This window comes from Dermacentor albipictus, chromosome 4, assembly GCF_038994185.2.
Source record: "Dermacentor albipictus isolate Rhodes 1998 colony chromosome 4, USDA_Dalb.pri_finalv2, whole genome shotgun sequence".
Taxonomy (NCBI): Eukaryota; Metazoa; Arthropoda; class Arachnida; order Ixodida; family Ixodidae; genus Dermacentor; species Dermacentor albipictus.
This window is the reverse complement of record NC_091824.1, coordinates 153,562,628-153,585,582: the sequence shown is the minus strand read 5'-3', so window position 1 is coordinate 153,585,582 and position 22,955 is coordinate 153,562,628. Positions and strand designations below refer to the sequence as shown.

Here is a 22,955-nt window from a genome sequence, read left to right as displayed (position 1 = left end):
CTTTTGTAGTTCGAATTATAGGATACGGAGCATATTATGCCACAACTGTAAGCTTGCTTATTTACATGAATGCGTTATATTTGTCACTGTGGCAAAGTTTTCTGAAAAAGGTAATTTCATACACACTTACCTTATATACATTATTACGTCTTCTATTTGCAGAAAGTAAATTGCAGGCTATAACTAGTGTGGCTGATAATATCATTGATGTACTGAAACTCATGCAGCACTGCTATACCCTGAAGGTAAGCACTCGAGAGAGCGAAGCAAACAGAAAACACTCTGGCATCGCACGTGCGATTATGGCAGAGGACTCGGCGGTACCGCTCGGCGCACAGTGCTGAGTTACGTGTTCTGTATTGTACAAGTGATCCTGTAGACGCGTTTACACGAATGCGATAGAATGTGATAGCAGCGCATCGCATTTCCTAGCGCATTACGGGTAATGCGATGCGCCAGCTTCTGCACGTAGCGCATCTGGTGTGATGATTGCGCTTCCAGCATCGCCTTCGGGGCGATAATTTTCTCACTGATCTTGCTGTCCCGCAGATCGGCGAAGGCAGCAGGTCCGCAGCAAATTCTCTTCCCATAATTCCTAATGCAGTGTGATCGCGTTTGCGCGTACTCCGAAAGTCGGCTTGCTCGTCTCAATCCGCCCCTGTTTGACGCAATAATGTGATGCGCTTTCCTACCCCATTAGCCCAGTTTACACGGATGCGATGTGCTGGAACGTTGATGTGATCCGATGCGATGCGCCACTTGTCGCATACATGTAAGCGCGGTTTGTGGGTGATTGGATCCACCCATGGCCGTTTCCTGGCACCGACCGACTACGCATCTCGTCCATGTGCACAGGCGTCAGCAGCATTCTGTCGGCACAATCTTGTGTCGACTACTCATGCTCGTGCTTTCGAAACCACTGCCACAGGTGGATAACTGCGCAGGACTGCTCAAGCTGGATCCCTCGTTCGGCGCCCCACCCAGACGAATCACGCCATCTGAAGCGCTTAAAAGGATGGATCGTGCGGCCGCGCTCTTCAGTGGACTAAGTGGCACCGCTCGGCGCACGATGCTGAACTTCGTGTTATGTACTGTACAGGTTGGTGAGAAACAATCTTGCAGTAGCTCTTTTACAAGTAACTGTGTTGGATTATCGGTGTCGCCGAGTCCCCACTGCTTGTTCCAGTATTGTGCTGAGCTCTCTCGGGTTATTGTCGTGTTACTAAATATTAGTGGTGACGTGGAAGATAATCTAGGGTCCGGTCAAGACAAAGTCGATGGGATATTAAACACAGTCACCAAAATAATGACATCACAACATCAGTTGCGGTTAGTTCTACAGAGCGTATAAGTCAGGGTTATGGAAATAGCCAAGCCTTGCTTCTATTCAGCTATATCAGGCTCACGCTAATATTTGAACTTAAGGTAAACGGTGATCTGTACGCATAGAACAACAATGAAAATAAGAGGACCCTCGGCAAGTGCGAAACGTGCGTGCTTGATGAAAACAACGGTAACTCCAGCTCGTGGCAGAATTCAGCGCCACTCCCACTATTAAGTTTGGATGTTAGGAGCATTGTCAATAAAACCGAAAACTTAGAAGAATTAGTGCTGGGATACAGCCATGATATGACTGCCATCATTCAAACCTGGTTACATTCTCACATTCACGATTCGGAAGTGTTTCCTGATTCCTATTCTCTCGTTCGTTTTGACCGTGATAGCCGGGAAGGGTGATGCTACTGCTATTAAAGGAGGCTTATATTAAAAAAAAGAAAGGGTAAAATAACATGCTATCGTGAAAGCGTGTGGTGCAGTATCAATATCAATGGAACGCCAGTGTTAACAGGCGGCATATATCAACAGCCGAATGCGCCAACCCATCACCTTGCTGAGCAGCACAATTTTCTGTGCCGTAACGTTAATGAACATACCAAGTTTATCTTAGCCAGAGACTTGAAATTAATGGGGATTGACTAAGGAAACCTCACAAATGGTAGAAAGGAGCACAGTACTTGTGAAATGCTTCTGAATCTTATGTTTAGTTTTTCTTTAGCAGAGCTTGTTAAGGAGCCAACGCGTGTACAAAGGCAAGGAAGTTTCATTCTTGACCTTGCTCTCGTTTACAAGATAGTGGAACCTAATATCAGTACCGAGAATGGAATCCTGGACTTTAAAATGCTTTTACCTACTTCTGACAACTTAAGTTTCAGTCCCGATCAAAACACCAATAATCTCGCATATCTGTCAGGCTATAGCAGGGCTGATGATGTCAGCATTGTTGACGACATTGAAATAATGCTAGACAGTCTTTTATACTCTGGATTTGAAAACGTGAATGAATTATTGTTGAAGGCCAAACGAATAGTAGGCTACTGCCAAGAAAAATTTATGCCAACAAAACAAAGCCAGTGAATAGAAGGACACCTTGGATTATATGCAACACAGTCTCCGCGCCCCCTACTATGTATGTGCGAGTGAAAGCGTGCGAAGGGAGCCGAAGACCGGCAGCCCAGTTTCTCCCGCGCGCGAGGCACCCAACGTTGTGAGACGCGGGGGTGGGGGCTTGGGGCCGGGGGGGGGGTAGGCATTCTCTTTGGTTGCAATTGCGTATTTGGCGGCTGCGGGCACTAGCGCGGCCGTACCTTGAGAGCGATCTGTGTTGGGGGCAGAATCTAGGTGCGTCGGCGGTTCGTGGCTTTATGCGTGCTTTGTGTCCCCGGCGCTTACTTTGCGTTGAAGCCATAGACAGCATGAATGTCAGCTTGCTCGCTGCTGCTGCCGCGTTTCCTCACGCCAGCCTTTGGACAGCGAGTGTCCACATTCATCGAGTGGGATGTTTTCATGTGCGCTCTGCGCGGACACCATGCTTATTGATTTAGTTAGCAAGATAATGTTTAGAAGTTGATACGGCCGATAACTGTACTATCCTTACTTCGTATGGATGTCTGCTAATTTGCTCTCACAATCGATGCTTCGACTTCCGGGCGAAACTGCATCTTTTCTTTTTTATCCGGAACGTTTCCTGGAATTATGCGGTATCAGGCCAGTTAGAACTGAAATATTGGAGGATATTGAAATTAAAAAAAAAATGTTATTCCGCTGCAGGTCTTCGTCAGAGCTGGGACAAATTTCACTCAATAATATCTCCCTAAAAGACGTGATATTTAAACATTATAATGTCAGTGAGTGGAGCTTGTTATGGAATGTGCCTAGTTGCTAAGGGCGTATATTATCGATAGATCAATAAAAACATTTCTATAGACAAGTAAAGAAATGTGCGAATAATTTGTTGTTATGTACAGTAACCTACTGACTGCGCAACGTTCTCCGTTGTTCAACCGGCTTGGCAAGTGGTTAAAATATGGGATAATTCATTCGGATTGGCTCTTATGTGTTACTGGAGCTTTCTCAGCTCCTCATTGAGTAGAGCGATCATACAGTGGGCAAGCACATTAATATATATGTTCAATAATTGAAGTGCAGCTAAGGAGCTACACTCTTCCGAGTCTTGTGCCTTGGCTAGTATGCCACCGGTGATAGACGAGGCACGACAAATTATGCCACGCCCGAACACATTTGTTTGCTTATACAAATGATGCAAATTATTCCAGCTAACTGCTGGCAATAAAAGCATTGAATGTAAATAAATAATGTTCATATCGTCCATAAATTTCGTTCAGCTTGCGTTGTGCTTCCATAAGGGACTTATGCTTTTATACGTAATCGAAGAATGCATTAAGTATAGTCGAAGAATTCTGATCAGACAGCTTCATCCCACTCCGCTTTGTTCACACAGGCTGACGAATTTAATAAATGGCCATATCGAAGCTAGCATACCGACTAAATTAGGGTCTTGCAGAAAGGGGTAGAATGTTCACCAACGTCTCAGACATGAGATACGATGCAGCACCGTAACACTAAGGTTGCGCAGAGGGGTTTGACGTTCAGTACGTCTTGACGTCGAATCAATTATTCATAAAGGGCGAATAGAGGAGATGTAGCGAGCAGTGGGACACACGCTGTGTGCCAGTGCGCTGCAGCTGAATCAGCGAAGCGATATCAGTACGCAGTAGCGGCACTACTAAGCTTACCTAGAGAGCTCAATCACAATCCACCGAGTTGCATAAACTATGCTTGCATATAAAACGATTGCCTCTTTTATGCCGGAACTGGAGAAGCAACCTCTCGAGCCACGCTAGATAGGATGATTTGAAAGCATCAAGGCAGCATGCCAGCATCATGAAACTGGTAGTTCCATCGGCTCACCGTCACCAAAATGTTTCATACTGTATGGTGGAGTGCCGAAAGCCATCCCCTTGGCAGGCTTGATAATGAGTATTTGTTTCTAGTTTCTGCTGTAATTATTGAGGCTGACAAAGTTTCTCTGTGCTTGGTTGAACGGTTGCTACAGTACTTAATACTTTATTTAATGGCTACAGGGACTTGCGTGCCTGTAGTTATTGGACAAGCTAACCTAGAGGTTACTGGTCGCAGCTCTCGGACAAAAGAAAACAAAAACAAAAAAAAGACCTACATCGTGGCAAAGAGGCGTGCAGCTCACCTTATTGGAACATGCTATATGCTGCAGTAGATTGATTTATTCAGTGTATTGCGGCCAAATTACCACAAACGTCTTTTTCCGCGGTAAATTTACCGACCTCAACAAGCTCTTGCGTCCCAAACTCCGCGTGCCATTAGTAAAAAAATGAGCCTCAAAACAACGCAATTACGGCGTGCGTGATTCAAGGTGTAGGCTTCTAAAATAGGTCTCGTCATATTCACTAAAAAGTCATATTGTGTCTTATTTTGTCCGAAAAAAAAATAGTCTTGCAACACAATGGCGCTTATAAATCCGAACAATACAGGCGTTCCCAAGAAGCTGCAGATTATACAGCAATTATCCACAGTGGTCAAACAGGACATGTCGCTGGTCCCAAAGTTCTGACAAAGGAACTTATCTTCGTTGTATGCTGCCTTGAGGATGACAGTCCTCCCGTGAAAAGAAATAATGTACATGGTATTCAATTGGATCTCAACAGAGAGTCAACTGAGAACAGCAAAACTCAACAAAGAAGCGACATAATTCATACAACTATTTTCGTAAGGGTCTTGTCGAAATGCTGGCTGTAGAGACATCTCTTTTTATGTCACTATTAATAATGGCGCTTATAATCTGCTATAGTGAAGTACAGTATCCCAAAAGGCCGCCACCAGCAAGGCTGTTCTCTGATATGCCTCCTTGTATTGCAGTCTACATGCACCAGTGTCACGCTACGCCAAAGCTTCTTATTATTTTTTACGTGATATGGCTTCCTTAAGAAGCATTAACCTTAATTTGGGCTACTGCTCCATGAGTGAGGTCCTTAATTAGTGTGTTCTGGTAAGAGCCGCTCATTAAGCAGTTGAACTGGACTGGCCCCCTGCGGTGAAATATTTTCTGCTGATTCTAGGTCGAGCTGTGTGAAATACAAAAGAAAAGAAAATTAAATCATATGAGAACGACATAAATGAAAATAGAATCGGAGCACTTGGATGAAATTAGCGAGGCCGAAATGTACGTGCAATGCGCGGATCACAGTAGAATAAAGAGGCTAGAGCTCGAGAATATTAACGAAGGGAAGGGGAGAAGTAATTATAAAAACACTGATATAAAAATAAACGAATGCTGATAATAAGAAAGTAGGTTCTTCCGGGTTTTCTTTCTCTTGACGTTCTGGCCTTGACGTCCCCATTCGCTTGACGTCCACGGCTGAGGTTCTTGTGACCTATTAATTCGCTAGCGAAACAATCTGCAATTCTTCTTATTGCATCCAGAAAAAAATGTCTTTTCCAATTTCCTTTTTTTGGCCCAATGCATCTGCACAAGTTATGCACAAAATAGCACGAGCATATATGCACTTCAGAATCATTGACTCCTAGCGAAATGAGTGCCGACTTTTCATATCAAGTATTTCCAACTGTTTCAACTCCCTGCAAAAGCTGCTGGTGCCAGCCGCTGGGGCTAGGACCGAAATCATACGCCATCCTGAACAGCAACGGGCGTGCGCCCGTTTCATGGCTTGCTTGATGCTAATAAGCGAGCTTGCTTATCACGGCAGCGATCCACGGTAGCGTTCGAACGAATCCGGTAGGCATAGTTGTACAGTGCTGACGGGCAGCAACGCGTCAATTTAGGGCTAAGTAATGCGCATATTTTCGCTGCCATCGGCTGCAGTTCGCGTGACATCGACGTAATTTTGGCACGTACACTAAGATCGGAGTCCGTGTCGCCTTTGGGGATCAGATTCCTGGGGACATGACATGGTATTCTCGTGTACGTTGCACATATGTAGGGTTCTGCTAAATGTTCCCTGTCGTGTTTTTCCTGTGAGCGCTGTACACTCTCTCCCTCTCTCTCTCTCTCATATATATATATATATATATATATATATATATATATATATATATATATATATATATATATATATATATATATATATATATATATATATATATATGCAGAACGTGGAACCACTTGCCTCGATACCAAGGCGGGTTGCATCGTGAACGCTTAGCGTTTCCTGCAAAATATCATTACTCCGTTCGCTAGGGCTATGTGATCTGGCGTTGCTGTTAACATGGAAAGCTTCTGCGACCACTATCTGTAGTTACCCTAAAACACGTCGATTGATTTATTTTCCGACTTACCTTGCATTGCTTCGTGGTATTGGTCATGACTCGGACGATTGAAGCGGACGGCATGAGTGTCGAGGGAGCGGTGAGCACCGTAGTGTCTTGCATCTAAGAATGCATCACTGCACATGGCAAAGGCCTGCGCACGCACAGGGGTTGAGGGTTGTGTACGTGGCTGAACAAGCGCGACGGGATAATTCTCGCTTATCTTGCTTATTGACTTAATATGATCCCTGGTCCTCAACAAGGCACACAAATCTATTTTCTGAAAGCTTTGGTTGCATTCAAGGCGCGGAAGCAGACTTAGTTTGCAGCAGTGACCTTCGTTCTGATGAAGAAATTTATGCTCACTTGTTGGTGATTAGGGAAGGTGAATCAGGGTGCGTTCATTGCTGCTCGACACGAAAGGGTTGTATTTCCTCAGTGATCGGCTATGAAAATTTGTTATCAACTTGTGCTTACGTCATTCCTTGTGTCGCTATGTGCCTGTCTGGGGTTTATATTTAAGAGAATGAATCAGTTCCGAATCAGCGCTTGTTCGTGTCTCTCCTTAGTCCTAGCGTCGTAATATATCTTGCGCCTGAACCTCCTCCTAGCTATGTACCAAGTAGCCCGACGGAAAATGTTGTTTGAAAGAGCCTGCGTGCTTATGCGTAATCGCATACTGAAGCTATGCCACGTGGCAACCTAAGCAAAAAAAAAAAATAAATAAAAATAACAGTGGGGACCAGAGCGTTGCTGTAGTTCCTTAAGTTTCCAGTGCTCTGTGATAATGCTCTGCGACTCAGCGTGCAATTTCACGGGCGCGCGCCATAATAGTGTTGTTCTGTCTTTTGTCTCTTTTCAAACCTTGATCCCCTTCTCCTGAGCATAATAGCAAATCAGACGTGCGTATGATTACTCTACCTGCTTTTTCTTGTTTTTTGTTTCTCACTAGCCAGGGAACAATGGACGTCGTAGATGATTGCATCTGACAATTCAGAACTGAACTTGGAAACGGAATCAGCACGAACATAAGAGGAAAGCTCGAGACACGTGTCGACAAAGTACGCTGTAATGCCTATACTTCGTGCGCAGTGACCTGGAACGATAGATTGAAAGCTCTTTACTGTTCACGATGACCTTGTCTCTCTAGTGGTGTCAAATGCGTGAACGGCCGGTAGAATTCAGAGCTTGCAGTAGACGTATAGCCATTTCGATCCCTTCGTTCGCGGTCTCGCTTCGCATGTGCGTTTTCTTGCGAGCCTTTCTTACGTATGGTGTGGCTTATACTACAGTGCACACGAGTGGTTTGGGCGATTCAGGGCACACATACTCTGTAACTCCACATGTTTCTACTATGAGACTGCCAGCAAGTTTGAAATTGAAAAAAAAAAGAAAAATCGAGAGGCAGAGATAGACAAAGTGACAGGAAGGTGGCTGTTACACCTGGTACACCATTTCACGCTGTCATCGGTACACGGTGACAGTTTTCGACTGTGACTGTATGTTTATGCGCCTTTCTTTCTTTATCTCTTTTTGCATGAGGTGAACCTATTTAAGTGGTGCAGTCTGCACGTGTGTGCATGCGTACTGCTGCATACCAGGGTTACCTGTCGCGCACGCGAACACGCTATATATATATAGACACATGCTACTCGTATAACGGAGCGGATAAACAATTTATTTAAAAAGTTACGCCTCCGGAGTCAACGTTTCGGCAAGGGGATTTGTCTCTTTCAAAAAAAAAAGAAAGAAAGCTCTTTAGAAGCATTAACGCCCAAGACGGCTAATCAAAAATAATTTGGGCTTTTACGTGCCAACGCACGATCTGACTGACACATGCCTTAGTGCGGTAGTTCAGAATAATCTTACCATATGGAGCTCTTTAACGTGCACCTAAATTTAGCCACACGAGCATTTTTGCAGATCGACCGCCGCGGCGAGATCACACCCACGACCTCGAGCTCAACAGCGCAACGTCATAGCCACTAAGCTGCCGCGACAGGCAGAGGCGGCTCTTGCTCAATTGCGGTTAAGCTCTTCGAGTGTACATCGTTCAGTAAGCCTCTGTCTTGTTAGCTTATCTCAAATTTGACGTGGGTAGCAGCAGGCTGAGTGCTGTACGTCTCACCGGCCCGACTTTTCTTGCATCTCAACAGTTTTCTTTTGTTATTAATATCATAAGAAGAAGATAGTGGCGCCAGAATGCGACGCCGGTTACTCGTTGTCTCATGAAAATTAGGTGCCTTTCCCATCGGGTGCTAGAATACTCTGATACCGTTGTGCATGTAACACATTTATAAAACGTACACTACACATTCCGCTATATTCAGAACATTCCGTATACCTCATCGTCAAAACTATAGAATATGCATTATTGAAGATAACAGTGCCTACAACGCAACTTAGTAAAAAAATCTATCAGAGCAACAGCGCGAACAAAATAGTGTTACCACTTAAGATACAAAGCGCGGCATGACCTTAAATATACAAACTCTTATATGAACAAGACTACTCTAAGATTTCTTAGAATAGTGTTTCCGTCTCCCTCCTTCTGACCTCTTCCCCACTTGGTGTGCGCACGAACACTTTCGTTAATGCCTGCAGAAAGTAGTACACGGATGAACATGACCCTGGTAATAAAACTGACGCAGGTAATGAAAGAATGGCGTAACAGTTCTTGCTTGGCTTCTTTTCCTTTCTCTTGATTTCTTTTTCTTTCTTTAGTTTAATTTTTCTTTCTTTGTTTCATTACTTTGGAAGCACCATCTAGTGCGTGCAATAATGCGCCAACAGAGAGCCGGATCAACACTTTACTTTTGATCTCAGGGAAGAAGGTAACAAGCTGCCGCAGCATGCAGCACCTCTGAGAAAAAGAGGCTTACTCACCTGCCGGAAGGACACGAGAACCCGCACTAATGGAAAAATCTTGTTCCTTTGGTGGCGTTCGTTGCAGGCGCGACAACTGCGTTGCGTGTTGTCAGTTGCGCCGGACTCACTGGATTCTTAGGCTCGTGCGTGTATAGGTTATCATAATATTTTCCTCTTGCCTGTGCGGTCATTTTTCTGTGCTTCCTTCATTTTAGCTAGCTTTAATCAGTCGGCAGTGGGTATTGGAGATGAAAAAAAAATATTTTAAAAGCTAAATAGCCTTCAGAACTGAAATCGCCTATCAACAGATTTGAGCTAGCGTTTTACTTATTTCTCGCTATTGCGTGATAACCAGTGCGTATCAACCATTTAAAGAAGCTATTAGTATACAAATATTACGCTGGCGCTCGCTTCGTGGTCTAGTCTTTCATTGTTTCGATTACAGTACGACGCAAACGTCGGTTGCAAATAAATCAAACTCCGTTAAACCTTTTTATTTGGCACCCAGATTTGTTTTCCAACGGCTTGACGTTGGACTATTGAGATAGGGGCTTCTTGTTTTTCGAGTAGAGAATCCAAATTGGCATTTAAAGCTGACTGGACACGTTTGAATATATTAAGACGTGGGCACGTTTATTTCAAAATAATCGAACTTGAAGGTTTAAAATTTTCGTCAGTTATATGAGGAGAGGCGAGGGCGGGGATCGGTGTTACATCTTGTTTTTTTTTTATGTGTGCGTTCTGTCTCGTTTGGCGCCTCATGCTTACAAGATGTCTCATCACAGGCGTGCCATGGGATTGGCAGAACATTGCCTCTGCCGGCTTAGTAAAAACATCAGAACGCGCAGCTCATCCCAGTATTACCACCTCCTTCTGGTCCTCGTTGCCCTTTCGCACAAAATTAGTCGGACTGCATCCAAGAAGAAAAAAAAGTCCTGCGTCCGTGCATTTCGGTTACTTTAAGGGAAACACCACGTAATAAGTTTTTGCTGCTGTTTCTTGTTTTCGTCATGTAGAGCTCATAGCGCAAAAGGGACACGCAAGAAAGCAAGAAAATAGCGACCTTTGCAAAGAAAACAAGTTTTTCCTTCTTTCCAATCATTAAATTGCGCGCGGACCGCAGAGCAGCTAGAGCAACGCGCGCTACACGTACACGAGTGATTTGGCCCTGATTGCCATGTTTTTACCCCTTCGATGCCGTTTGTTATACAATAATGGAAAGGGGCGCCATCTCCCCGCTACGCTCCTAGGAGCATTTACAAAATTTGGCAACGTACTTAAGCGAGAGTTTATAGTATGGTACACGTTCTTTTCTTTTCTGATTCTTTCAGATTCTTTCACATTTGATTCTGATTTTTTCTGATTTTGATTTTCTTGCCTGATTGCTTTTCTTTCTGTTCTTGCGCCAACGCATTTATTGGGGCCAGTATGAAACGCGGCACATATAGCGGGCAATTGAGGCCACTGACTTCGCTGAGTAGCGGCCGTATAATACGCAAATTGTGAACGAATGAATGAAAAAAAAAAGAGAGCAAGAGGGAAGTTTGCGGCCATAAGGTGCATGCCCAGCTCGGTCGCATAATGATCCCCCCTGAGAATCAATTTGCGAGCCGGGCATTTGAACTGTTCGTGCGACACTCCTTCCCCGCTCACTCGCGCCCCCTAGAATCTTCGAAGGAGGCAAGCCCAGAATGAGCGCCGCCAACCCAGCAGACGTGGTATAATAAAGAAGCTAGTCGTTTAGTGCCATCGTGTGTCGTATGTCTGGAGCTTAGGATTTCGGCGTGGCAGAATTTTTGTTGTGATAGCACATGAATGCCAAATGAGAAGAGAAATGTCACTGTTCTGACGAAAACTAGCGCAGCAGACGTCTTTTTTCTAGCAGTAATTTGTCTTCTAGAACCAATCCATTCGTCGGACGGTTGGCCGGTCGATCCGTCGGTAAATCGCTTGCCCGCTCGCTCTCTCACTCACTCGCTTGGTCGCTCACTGAATCAATTATTAAATTAATCGATGAACCAATGAACCAATCAACCAATGACTCAATGAACCAACAGATCAATCAGTCCTAACCTTTGTGGCATATCAATAAAGCCTGTATCAATCAATCAATTAATTACGCGATAAACAGATACATCCCAAATTTAAGATCCCACTGCCCATATGACCTTAGACACTGGGACAGAACATAATATGGGCGGAGGGCAATTACATTTGGGGAAACAATATGCAATAAAAAGGTAAAGACACAAGGAAGAGAAACAACAAGGATTGTGTGTAGGTGGGTGTAAACCCTACTGCACAGCAGAGGGAAATTAGCTTAGTAATATTGTTCATAGAAGTAGAAAATACATCGAAGGTTTTTGTGAAGTCACATTGCCGTATCATAAACTCTGCAATTACCAAGGTATTATATGATGAGTTTGGTACCTTAATGTAAGTAAGTACGTAAGTAAGTTTATTTTCGACCATCACTTCATACATGATGATGCAGGGGGACCGAAGTAAAAGCTGTAAGGCAAGCTGTAAGTAAATGTAGTACGGGAAACTTATTATATATATATATATATATATATATATATATATATATATATATATAGACACTTTGCGGATAATTCAAGTTGTGGATAAGAAAGCTGTACTATTTCTGTTTTAGCTCACATAACATTTCATTTTGGTTTTTGGCACAATTGTACTCTCTATGGCCAGAAATCAATGTGATGAAGGCCTCATTTTCCTTGATGTGGATCTGTGTTTGGGCATTACATAATAAATAACGACTGCTCTGGAAACTGTGCAGCTTGACAGAGCTTTGCGGAACAACAAAGTTGCACATTGTTAAGACGGTTTGGGTAATGTGTATTACCATGAAGCACCTTAAACATAAAAATAATCTAACTTAATAGTTAGCTTTGAAGATGTAAGTTTAGTATATTTGCTAGCATTGATCTTAGGTCAACAGAATGCCAGAAACTTTAACATGCTCAGCAAGGTCATAAATTCTGTTAAGACATTCCAATTCAAACTATAACCATAAATCTGCGTGATATGTTCCTGCAATCATGACTGTGTACCGTTGTACTTAGTGATTTTTTACCCTTAGTGTATTTGCTCTTCTTTCTTTTCTTTTCTTTTTTTTCTTGTCTTTTTTTCTCTTACCGTTTCCCACCTGCCCTGCTGCTGCCATTTTAAACAGAACCTGGGGCCAGTCAAGCTGCTTCTCCGCAGCTTTTTTCCGCTTGTTTTTCCGCCAAAACCATGTACCTCCTTGCTTGTGGAAACAAATAAAAAAAAGAAAATGTGCACAGGTCCTGCTAAAGAAAGGCAAAACTAAGGCCGCAGTGCATGCGACGTCTTCCAACATTGGACACATATTGATGGTTACGCCACGGCCCGAGGCAAATATTGCTGTTGCTCGTGGTACGCATTATGATTTTATTCCTGCGGACTCAAGACAAATGAGCATCTTCCAAAGTTAATAGAAATTGCATGTGTTGTTCTTGCTACGCTTAGCTCATTCATTATTTTGGAAGCATTTAAATGCAGCTTATCAGTGCACAAACTTGAGAGCGAGAAAAAAAAACCTTTTTCAAAGTCAATGCCGTCGCGAACAACGTTGGCATTAAAATAAATAAAGGATAGCAATAGTTTGTGACTGGAACACACGAGACGCAACCCAGAACAACTGCTACCAAAATAACTAAAGCAGCAACAATAGCCAAAGGCACGCACACTCACGCATGCGGAAACACTGGTAAGAGAGAGACACCTTGCAATGCATACAATATATCGTTCACAGACTATTAGTCAAGTCACTGCCGACAAGACAATCTCGCAAGGTGCTGAGCTCGTTTTAATGTTTCGTTTCGTCCGGTAAGTCGCCATTCGAATGTGTACACGATTACACGGACTTACACGATGTGTACATTCAGGGTTGCTTGGAAGCACAAGCGCACAGAATGAATAAGAACTGGACACAGCGAGCGCAGACCATTGTGTCCCGTTATTCTTCGTTGCGTGTGTCTGCGCTTCGAAACAATCGTGAATCTATACGACCTGGCTCAATTATCCACTCTCCTACGCGGTACGTAACTTAATTTCTTCGAGTAGCAGTGGCAATGGGCGCACCATAAGGCGTCTGCAGCGTAAAGGGGGTATGTTCATGCCTTGGTGTTGGTTATGGTTATGGCTAAGGGTATACTCTTGTCCAAGTGTCTTGTCAATATTAAGATCATAAGAAGCCAACAAAGACACCAAGGACAACACAGGGGAAATTACTTAAACTTACTAATTGAAATAAAGAAATTTTAAATTCATGGAATTGAAAGTGGATGAAAAATCCACTTGCCGCAGAGGGGGGAACAATCCCACGTTTTCGCAATTTTGCGCGTGCGATGCTCTACCAATCGAGCTACCACGGCGCCGTCTTCCCATCCACTTCCTGGGGCATCTATGTTTCAAACTAACCATGGCCATGTTAATCAGCGCCACCACTCACAAACCTTGGTGGCGGATGTGGGGCAACCTTTCCGCCTCAGGAGTTAGGAGTACATACAAGTAATTTCCTCTCTGTTGTCCTTGGTGTCTTTGTTTGTTGGCTTCTTAAGATATGATTAATTAAGATCGGGCCCCTTGGTTAACCCCTTTTCTTCCTGTCAATATTCGGGATCTTCGTTTAAATTGAAGCATGTGGAGCCGTTGTCGATCTTTTCCTTGTAAGTAAAAAGCAGAACGTATTTTTTTTTATCTAATTACGCCTTTCTAAAGCACAAAGGCTTCATTCCAGGAATCGGTTTTGTCTGAGCACGTAGATGATATTCGTGTTGAACTGATGTAAATAAGGGCATTGTGTAGAAAAATACTCTTTTGACAGATTACTCTGTACCATGTTGGTCACTCTCGCTGTGCAAGAAAGCTTGATATCTATTAAAAAATAAAACTTTTTTCTTTATAGCACCAAACGCAACGCATTGAATTTACATGTTAACATCCTATGGCTAGAGAAACAGTCGCTTCCTCGTGATGTCTTGCGCGTAAAAAAAAAAAAAGAGATAAAGTAGAAGAAACATCAACAATTCAAATTCTGAACAATTTGATTTTTTTTGCGCTGTTCTGTATTACAGCAAGAAACGCAATACGCTGCCCATCGCCAGTGCTGACTGCCGCGGAACGCTCGCGAAACTCGATTTGCCTGCGCAGTCACTGAGGCGCGCAGCCGTACGTGTGTCTCCGTGTGTGCGTCCGGGCCCGAGCACGGCGGCTGGGCTGAGTGCCGGGTGCCGTCCAGCAAATCCAGCCCTCAATTCTAATTACCTGTCGTCAGCTATACTTCGTGCAGTTTGCCGCTGCATCGTCGTACCACAACCGCTCCGCAATCCGAGAGCTGCCGTTATCGTGATATTGCATTTTGTAGTTCTCCTTTTCTTCGTTCTCGCTTTTCCTTGTGGTTTCATGCGGAGGGCTACGCCACGTTTTCGTGCAGCGATTCCAACTTTCCGAGCATATAGAGTGCTCCATTTCACGAAATCGCTTTTTTTATTGCTCTTCTTAGTTCTGATGCCACATGTCTAGAAAAGTTTCTCATGCATGAAGCAGGAGCTTTCCTGTGGCATTCTGCGTTGTCAATGGAATGGTCCTGGAATTTTCATTGCCCACACTAGTTCTCGATGCACTTTTCAGCGCTAATTTTGCACCGAGAGTAGCTTCTGTTGCTGTCAGCATTTTTTACGTCTGCTACATTTCTTTTGTGGGGCCCCAAGAAAGGGTACACTGTCATCATTGTCTTTGTTTCGATTCCGTGCTGCTGAGATTTATTCTTCTGTGGGCTTTGTTTTTGGGTGTTGTATGGTGAGAATATAGTTGGACATAGCTGCATCAACCACTCTCGGCTGGCAATCCTGGTTGGCTGCGAGGCCGGATTTGCAAATCATCATCATCATCATGATTTTTATTTTCACCACTGGATACAAGGTGAAAAGGGAGAGCCGGAAAAAAGTCAATAAAGGTCATTCGCCATCTTCAGTGCATCAATGCATGGTGTCAGAAGTTATTCTTTTTCGGCAGTCGGGCACCAAAACAAGCCCGCGGAATGGAGTTCTTGAAGCCGTCCGCTGAGCTCGTGCTATCGGACAACGTCGCGGAGAACTGGAGGTGCTTTAACCAACGATTCGAGTTGTTCCTCAAGGCGACAGAAAGTGCCGATGGACCCACAGAGGCTGAGAAGATAGCCCTGCTTCTCCGTGTTGCTCGTGAGGAGGCTCAGGCTGTGTATAACATATTTGAAGACACGTCGTAAGCTGCGCATGACGCAATCGTCAAAAATTTACAAGATTACTGTATGCCTAAAAAGGACGAAACCTATGAACGCTACGCTTTCCGCATGCGCGTTCAGGAGGAAGGTGAACCGTTCGAGCAGTTCTTGCGAGACCTGCAGCTAAAGATCCAATCGAGCCAGTTCTCCAAGCTAAAGGACTCACTCCTGCGGGACCAGATTGTCTATGGCATTGCCGACCACAAATTGTTTCAGCGAATGCTTCGGGAGTAAGATCTGTTGTTGGCGCAAGTGGTTCGCATGTTTCGAGCGGTAGAGGTGGCCAAAAAACAGGATGAAATGTTCCAGGAGACGCAGAAAACTGTGGCCAAAGTGGAGCAAGGGACGCTATATGAAGTTGCACGGCTCGTTAAAACGCGCAAGACAGACGCGAGTATGGACAAGGGACGTCAAAGTGCGTCTCGGGGTGCGAACTTCAGTGCATCGTACGGGATTGACAAGAGACGCCAGCGTTCGCCTCTAGGCAAGAGCGTCAGCACGTCGTTTGAGTTGCAAGCTAGCACACCGCAGCAGCGCATGCCCAGCATTGGGAAAGACAAGTTGGAGCTGTGGCGCGAAAAATCATTCCGCGATCTTCTGTCGGCAAGTGCGAGAAGTTTCCTAGGAAGAGAACGAGCAGCCAGCCGTCGTCGAGGAGCTTGAAATACTGGATGTCAAGACGCAAGCTGGGGCTTGTCGGGATTGGGCTGAACGTGTGCGGCTTGAAGGTAAAATGGAAAATGTCAAAGTCGATACAGGAGCTCAAGCGAATCTACTTCCTCTAAGATGGGTTCGTTGGAGACAAAAAACTGCCATGATTAACACGAGCAACGCGATCCTGCGAGGTTACAGCGGTAGCGCAATTGAACACGTGGATACCAATACAGCGAGCACTATGTGGAAGAAACGCAAAGCACTGCTCAAATTCTTCGTAGAGAAACACAACGGTGGTGCAATACTTGGCCATCACGCTTCTGAACGTCTTTTGGCATCATCAACAGGGTATTGCAGGTTACGACAGAGCCATCACTAAAGGCATCGGTCCTGACGGAATTTCCAGCCAGGCGGCCAAGCCTCCAGCAAGGCTGTCCTACGGCGAAAAATTCTAGCAGCTCGGCTGACACTGACGCTGTTGTGCTAGCGATGGAGTTCAGCGAAGCGGGTAGGCCGATGTCTGAATAAGTGGTCCTTGTGGCACCTCTGTGACGAGTGTGCAAGGTGTGTGACCCCGACTTAGCTTATCATGAGTTTTTATTGCTGATTTTAAAGGATCGAAGATGTATCGTATACATATAATAGGACATAGCTGTATTCACCACACTCGGCTGGCAACCCTGCTTGGCTGCCAGCCCGGATGGGGAAGGCAATAAAGTTCATTCGCCATCTTCCGCCCATCGATGGAGAGGTCAATGATAGTTCCAAGCTTTCCCTCTAGAGCGCTTGCAACTTGCTTATTCGTACGTGTTGTAATTCAGTGTTTTGCAATGGTAGAGCCACCGACAGCCTATAATCTGCCTTCAAATTAATTATATAAGGAGATTTCAAATATCTGCTTACATTTTCTTATAAAGCTTCCTCAAGTACTAAAATATGGGCAATATTGTCGACTGCACACTTTAGTTTCACCGCTCTAAGCAGCGTTTTTCTGTGCTGCTCCGCATTGCGGCATTTTAAATTCAAATATCATTAAACTACTTTTTTTGCAGTTTCGCCTCTTACAAAGCTCAAATTCTGTGAATCAAGCTTGGCAGTGCATCTTTCCGGTTTCCGGCCTTTATGGGCAGAATCTCCCTACAAGCCCGAACAGATTTGGCAACCGTGCATCTGTGAAACACTCTGCCCGTTGGCACCTGGTTTAGGACACTGTGTCCATCACTGACTTCCATCTATTACAGTCCGTTGTTTCTCCCTCTTTCTTTCTTTCTTCCTTTCTTCCTTTCTTTCTTTCTTTCCTTCTTTCTTTCTTTCTTTCTTTCTTTCTTTCTTTCTTTCTTTCTTTCTTTCTTTCTTTCTTTCTTTCTTTCTTTCTTTCTTTCTTTCTTTCTTTCTTTCTTTCTTTCTTTCTTGCTTTCTTTCTATCCTTCTCTTAGCTGCAAATTACTGTGGTGCACCGTAGCAGAAATCATTATAGGTGGCTACTCTCTGTACCGCGCCCGGAAGATTGACGTACGCCTGACACAGAGTGTTTACCCTGTCTCGCATACAGATGTACCCATGTGGCAGCTGTTCCTTCCTAGCAGCTTTGTTTCTGGTTAAACTGGCCTTTACAGGCACTTGCTCTGTGAAAAAAATGAAAACAGGTAGTCATTATTATTTTCAGCTAGCTTTGCTTTGTTTAGTCTACTTAGCGTGTTCTTTATCACCCCTCCTCAAGAGTCTGTGTTGTGTGCTATCTTCTCTACTCGTCTTTTGCGCTTTGACGACATGTTAACTACAGCCACATGCTGGCGAATAACATCGCGCATAAATTTTAGCATTGTGCTGAGTGAAGCCTATATATTTTCGCAGGACAATTGTTGGAGGAATCTATCGCTCTATATAGTGACTGTACGCGTGGTTCCCAATCACATGAAATAAGGAGGCGGGCAGAAGATTTATTTCTTCTTGCTGTTGCTTTATAACAAAATTTCTCGCTTCCAAACACAGGTTGCCCGTGAGATCACGTATAAATTGGTGTTTTTATGCTTCTGACGTTCGAGCAGACAGTGCAAAATGAAATCATTATTTGCAGGTAGTTTAATTCTTCAGAATAGTAAACCCCTCCATGCAGCTCCGACCTCCACCCGGACTTCCTCGACGTGAAGCCACGCTTCTCTGTCGCCTTTGGTTAGGCGTGGCCTTCACAAAGGCATACTTTACATTAATTAGAGTGACTGACAGTGCAGCATGCGAGGTCTGTGGCACCGAAGAAAACATCGACCACCTGCTGTGCCACTGTCCAAGATATGCCCTAGAGACACAAGAACTTGCCAAAGCTTTCCAAAAACTGGACAATCGGCCGCTTTCTGTGCAGGTGCTCCTGGAACACCGCCCCCATCGCCCGTCGGCCCATAAAGCGGTGAAGGCACTTTTGTGTTTCTTAAGGACGACGGGTTTGTGCGACCACCTGTGACTATTAAGGCAATTTCTGTAAAACCGCACGCGTCAGCGAACTTGCCGCAATTTCCTTCTTTCCTTCCCTCCTCTCTCTCCCTGTGATCTTTGCTTTCCCCTTTCCCATTCCCCCGGTGTAGGGTAGCCAACCGGACGTTATTCTGTTTAACCTCCTTGCCTTCTTCTTTTCTCTTTCCTTCCTTCCGTGGCAAGCTGTTGTAGTTCTCTTAGCACTGTCAGCGTAGCGAACGGCATGTCATTCTAACTTACGGTTTAATTCCAGTAGTATGTGCCTCTAAGACTGCTGTACGCGACCTCGAATGTTTAGTGCGAGTCCTACTGCATTTGTATACCGACGCTAGTTATCACTGCAAGAGCTTCGGATTTCAGACGAAATTGTGTTATTTCCGATATTTCATTTTTTTGTTACTCGCCTGCCTGTCAACACAGTGAGTGTTACGGGAGTAAATGTACATGTGCTTGCCAAAGATGTATGCTTAACGAAAGTCATGAATCGCAGTTGTTTTGTGAGGGGAGCGTGCGTAGAAAAATACGGCGTGGCAAGGAATTATGCCAGGATTAGAGGCTGCAAATAGCTTCGCAGTGCACAAGTCTTACAAATGTCTTTCTTAATTAATCGAATAATATCATTATCATTTTTGTATCATTTATTTGCGTACGCTGAGTTGTTTAGCAATATTTGAGGGAACAAATAAAATACCTACCGGTATGTATGAGTGTCATTAGGGCGAAAGTCTTAGAATGTCTGTGCTAGTCAACTAGAACGAAGCCTTCGGTGTTGGCTACAAGGCGAGATTTGCTGCTCAGGGAGCTCCACAAAGCTCTACCATTTTCCCGGAAGGGAAACGATGCTGAGCGGAATGGAACTGGAGATCCGCGAAGTTGAGATTACACGGACCTATTCGGCAAAGTCGCTGGAGCAAAATGATCGAGACGGCGCGAGAGGAGAAGAAAAAAGCCGGAACGAGACAGCCTAGAGTGTTCTTGCAAACGACTTCGGTGAACTCTCCGTACTTAACTTGGGCTTAGAGGCGACAAGGGCGACTTTGTCTTCATCTCGCGACATACATTGCGTCCGCGTGAACGCATCAACCGCAATTCGGCCGAGCAAACAAGTCTCAAGGGGCTTTCCCTTGCCTTCCCTTCCCCCTCTTTCAGGGTCCTCGTGCTATAAGCAAGGTGGATTACGTGCTGGGAAAGCCCATTCGTTCAGAAAAATCTTTGTCTTCGTATGTTGAAACTCTTACCTCTCTTAAAAGGAAAAGGAGTGAACTTGATGTGCAAGGCGGTATGGTATGGTAGGAAGAACTTTATTTAGGTCCTGAGGGATCAATTTGGGACTGATGCGGGCCGCTCCCACGTCGGTACAGAGAGGCCGGTAAAAGCCGTTTTTATGATGTATTCTATGAAAAATCTCGTGCCGAATTTACGGAAACTGTTCTTCGTAGGAGTGCTTTGTTACTCACTGGCAGCCTTCACTAATGCTACACCCAATTATCACTTTATCCCAACGAGCTCGTACATGAATGGCTTTAGTCCACGAAATGTTGACTATACTTTTCGTTCGTTCTTGTGTTTGTATTTGCACACCTGTGTTTCAGTGGTGAGAATTCCTACCAATTCGCTCCTTTTTAGCTCCTTTCCTGGACAGCCACTCTGTACACAGGGCTGACCCTTGACATACGACGCTTTGCTTTGTCGCACGTGGTTCCTGGATAAATGTTCTGTCGTCATGCAATGCGTATATATATAGCTTCAAGACCTGTAGGGTTATTGCGTGTAGTTAATGAATTGCCTGCCGGTCACCGGTCCAGAAGTAGGCCGAAAATGCCACGACACACGCTACCGCGTCCCGCAGTTTTTTTACGGCCTTGCTGCACGCAATCGGGAGAAAGCTATTAGCCACTAGTCCAGGTAACGAAAACTAAACCGCACTGTGCGTAGCGGTACCTAATTTGCTGAGCAGCCTATTTCGCGCACTGTTCCCACGTACACCGTGTTCTGGATCTGCGCCAGTGCTCTGACTTCTGCAGAGGGTTGCGGAAAAAATCCGCCTCCTGAAGCAATCCACGAGTAAAGCTAATAGCGAAGTAGTGTGCACGAACGCTGCGCGCACGTCTATGACTGGATTTATCCAACTGACCTTTTTTTGGGATATTGCACTGTTTTTAATATCATACTGAAGTTATTCCACGTGACAACTAAAGCGAAAAATAAAACAAGTCCAGGCTCACGATACGAGCGAATGCGTAATACGACACGCAGCCCGTGGGCTGCGTGTCGTACGACGAATGGTGCCATATTTGCGCGGTTTTACGTCCCCAAGAATCAAGTGGTCTATGGGAAGCGACAAAGCCCAGGGCGCGAGCTCTCAGTTTTGACTAGGACACCTAAATAGAATTTCGCGAGAGTTAGTGCGTTCGCGTACGAGCGCGAGCGCTCGTACGCGAGTGGAAGTGGTTATGGTACGACAGAAAGTAACTGAAAGCAAAAGACACCGAGCACCTTCGGGCGCAAAAAGCTGACTGAGAAACTGAAAAGAAAGTTTTTGTTGGAAATCAATGCTTGGGTCTGTCCTTGTTATTCATCCATCGTCTGTTTCTGCACTGTAGTCGCTTTTATCGTGGATTATCAACTACCCCGTTCTTACCCCGATCAACTACCCCGTTCGCGAATATGTTGAGCAAATACACTTATCGACAGCATTCCCAGAAGTTTACCGTTGGGACACCTGTGAGAGGCGAGGTGCCACAACATGCTCAAAGAAAAGTGCTGCGACGGTCCCTTCTAAATCTTGGTATTTCTTGCTGGTGGCTTCTTGCGCTTATCCTTAACAGTAAACGTAGTGAAAACTAAATATCAGAACAAATCCGCTGTGCATTGCAGAGGGATAAAGGTCGTTCAAATCACTCTTCAGAGGTCTGGAAAATAAAATTCCCGGTGGGTTCACGCGTGTTCCTTATTTTTGTTTTCTCTGATAGAACGCGCTCTGCGAATATACAATTGCCCTCACGTAATCTTAGTGCCCCCCCCCCCCCCTTCCAAAAAAAAAAAGCAAACGAAGAGCTGAAGGTGAAGATGATGGCCTAAAATAGCGAAAGCTGACTTGAGGCTGGCAACGTAGGCTTTTTGCAGTACTCGGAATGCTATATTGAATCATCGCACCGGCGACGAATACATCTCTTCGGACCTCAGCCCGAATGGACCTCAGAGCACTATCTTTGTTCCGCGGAACTATCCAGCCAGCGTGAACCGCACTGGATTTGCAGGAAAGTTAGCGTATATTCGATTTTGAGTAACAGGGTTCGAACAAAGAATGTCATTATAGACGAGGAAAGTCCCCTTGTTGAAACCTTGGATCCAGCGACATGCCTTGTTTGACTGCTATTATTCGCATCACGCCTCCATCTTCCTCTAAACTTCATGTTTTTGTTTTGTTTTATCATAAGTATCATTGCGTTCGAAGTCCACAGTGTTTACGGTTGGAGGAGAGAAACAGAGAACAAAGGAAGCTCAGATGTGGACACATGGCTACAAATGCAAGCGGTTAACGGAGGCTCTCGCTGTAACCGCTATGGCTGTGAAGGATGTTTTGATACGATAGTATTATCCATATCAAATCTGAGCCTTTGGTGATGCAGAAATATACCTGAGGGCAACAGACTTGAGTGCCCGGCTATAGACATCCTACACTTAAGTTCTCTCTCTTCCTCTTTCATTCCCCAATCCCCTCCCCACGTGTAGGGTAGCAAACTGGACTCAGTCTGGTTAACCTCCCTGCCTTTCCGTCTTCCCTTCTTTCTCTCTCTCTCTACGTCTTTGGATTAGCAACTTAAAAGGGGACAGTAAGGAAGCGGTGAAGCAGTAGCCTTGTGGTGATGTATCGTACAAAGGGCGCGTGGCATGTGAAGGGCCGGCAGTTGACCCGGTGTTCGGTGGGCATGGTGGATTAGGTGGTGTTCTCTACTACACTGTAGTGTACTGTGATGGTTGTAATAAAACG

At 44.8% G+C, this 22,955-nt stretch overlaps 1 protein-coding gene across 4 annotated transcripts in view; it reads left to right on the top strand.

The window, feature by feature from the left end:
- Window positions 1-562: 562 nt before the first annotated feature.
- The window catches only part of LOC135903794 (uncharacterized), a 468,489-nt gene continuing 446,096 nt past the window's right edge, over window positions 563-22,955 (top strand). For 2 of the 4 annotated variants that reach the window (XM_065434206.1, XM_065434211.1), the window contains exon 1: window positions 566-1,099. The gene's annotated coding sequence lies outside the window, so the exon portion shown is untranslated. Of the gene's footprint in view, window positions 1,100-22,955 lie in introns of all 4 variants that reach the window. The other 2 variants (XM_070537736.1, XM_065434201.2) reach the window with 2 other exon arrangements.